Here is a 2,815-nt window from a genome sequence, read left to right as displayed (position 1 = left end):
TTGTGTAGTTTATAAAGCGTTTACATTCGTACATCGGTTTGCGGGCGTTTTTTGTTGAGTATAGCATTTAATTAAACCGCGTGTTTGAATGCGCGTGGTCGACATGACAGTGTCATCAAACGCGACACCGATGCATTTGCAAGAGCAGTCGTGTGTTTGTGAATCACTCCGCTTTTGTAGCCACTCTGTTCGAGCACAAACAATTGCACGCCGCTCTAGCGCAGTCTACGCGTAACAATATACATAGAAAAGCCCTCACAATGTTTGCCTTCGTGTGATTTATTGGCTTCGTCGGATTTAGAGGCACGCATTGGCGGGGGTCTAGCGTTGGTGTTATGTTACAAACGGCTATTAGGTACACCCCTGTGCAATATTGGATCACTGTTCCATCGAGAGCGTTTTGTTAATCAAACTATCGTAAGGAAACTATTACGCTAAGAGCGTCATCTGTGTTAGTAATTGAATCTTGTATCTTTTAACTGAGTACATTTAGTATTATTTATATTAAAAATGTTTATAATAATTTACAAATTACACTTAGTTGAATTCTATTGGAACTGAGAACTAGTGAGATGAGAAGAAAGAATTAAAACCCTGAATCGAGAACAGATCGACGGCATAAAAAAGTAGTGCGATAAATTAGTGTAAAAACATTCGGGCTTTATTTTTATATCCAAAGATGCAGTCAGACAAAAATAAACACGTCGCATTTTGTTAATTTCATTATAATGCTGGTCGGGATCATATCGCGATAATAATTATCAAGTAAAAATATTAGGAGACGGCGCGAAGGTGTCGCGGCGGTCGGCCGGACAGTAAAGAGGAGGGTACTCCCTGTCATCTGCTTTCAACATAATTAAAATCACTTTAAATAATGCCAGTAAGCGCCCAACCCTGCCGAGGTTTTATTTTAAAAAGTGCTATTAGCATTAAATTTAGTTTTGCGGATGATTATGTCGCGTTCAGACTTCTGCGGATATAAAGCGTGGGTACTTTTTGTGAATTATCGTCTGTAGAGTACACCCCCTCTCTTTATGACACGCTTACTTCAATTTTTGATCAGTCGCTCCACTTCGGAGGGACGTAGAGTGGTATTGAGCACTAAGTCGCAAGGAATTTAATGATCCGTAGAGTGTTCGTGTTTTGAGGGGTGATATTAAGTTAACTAAGAGTGTATGTTTTGGAAATCACATTTATTAATTGTAATACATTACTTTGAAGGAAGTTTGTTTTGTTTTTTTTTTGTTATCGCTATCAAGAACCATGAGAATAGTACTTCTAAATTTAAGATGACCAAACTAAAGCAATTTACAGTATTTTATTAGTCGATGATTTTTTGTGGATCAGAAAACCACAATAAAACAAACAGACCAATTGAAACCAAAATACAATAAAAATGAATAAACCCTAACCCTTACGTCTATATTTATAATGTTTTGATTTTAATGATTGTATTTAATTAGAAAATTTTAAAGCACAAACTCAAGACGATGAATTTACGCAACTTTCAACTCGTACTGCATTAACATCTGTATTTAACAACTTCTTTATTATTTTAGAAACAAAACAATGGCGGAAAGACATAAAAAGGCAATGTTATTGACTTTGCGAAACACTTCGGCACAAAACTTTGTATTTAAATTTTCCCAAGCAGTCGTAAAAGATGTCAAAATTTAATGCAACTGTTATTTAAGATTTAAAAAAAATTAAAATGTACATAGTTAATACTTTTGTTTGATATAACCATAACACAATATTTAATTGGTAATTAAAGTTTTAAACAATGTTTTATTTATTTTCCATAAACATTCATTTTTAATCTGTTGTAAAATAATTTAATTAGATAATAAACTTAAAATTGACGAAACATGCGGTAATTCTTTGAGATGAGTTTTTGCTTCACTGACATTAAAAAAAGAAAGCATTTATTCATTACTAGCTGTCGCCCGCGACTCCGTCCACGTGAATATATAAAAAAACTTAATTAGTGTATACGTATGCCAAATTTAATCGAGATACGTTCAGCCGTTCTAGAGATATCTTCAAACACCCATCCATCTATCCACATCACATCCATCTAAACATTCGCATTTTTAATATTAGCAAGTTAAATAAAAAACAACTCTTCAAGGCAAACATTCGAAAAAAAATGAATAAATAGTATCCTATGTCCGTCTCCTGGCTCTAAGCTACCTCCTCACCAATTTTCAGTCATATCGGTAAAGCCGTTCTTGAGTTATAAACAGTGTGACTAAAACGACTTTCTTTTATGTATATGGATATGTCATTGTTTTTGTCGTTATAATATATTAGTTTATAAAAGAAAAGCTTAAAGTAATAGTGAATCGATGTGAGTAAAGTAAATCACATTCTTGACACTAATCTTGGGTTATCTCCGTTTTGACAAAAATAATGACAAGGATGAGGATGTTTTATACAGAGATTTTAGTCTCAAAAACCAAAGGTAAATGATCCAAACGAGTTAATGAGTTCTGAATGGAGCTAAAGTGTTATCAAAATCGACCGATAAATGTGAACGGAGGCGAGAGGAGCTACCTACACAGTACAAACGTACCAACAACTAAACATAAAGTCCGGTCGCGAGCTTATCGTACCGATCGCTTGAAGAATCGGAGAGAAAAACAATCGACTCCAGCGCTTGGATTCTTTTAATTTATCCGTCGCAGTTATAAATCGGTGTTAAGATTCAGCGTTCGTAACATTTACTCAATTATCGGCATCGATCTTCACGAGGCTTTGTGATAGCTACCGAGCGTCGAACACGCCACCTCGCGGCCGAACAGGAACAAAAAGA

The sequence above is a fragment of the Papilio xuthus genome, unplaced genomic scaffold (genome assembly GCF_000836235.2).
Source record: "Papilio xuthus unplaced genomic scaffold, Pxut_1.1 DF825017.1, whole genome shotgun sequence".
NCBI classification, from domain to species: Eukaryota; Metazoa; Arthropoda; class Insecta; order Lepidoptera; family Papilionidae; genus Papilio; species Papilio xuthus.
This window is presented reverse-complemented; position numbering follows the sequence as displayed.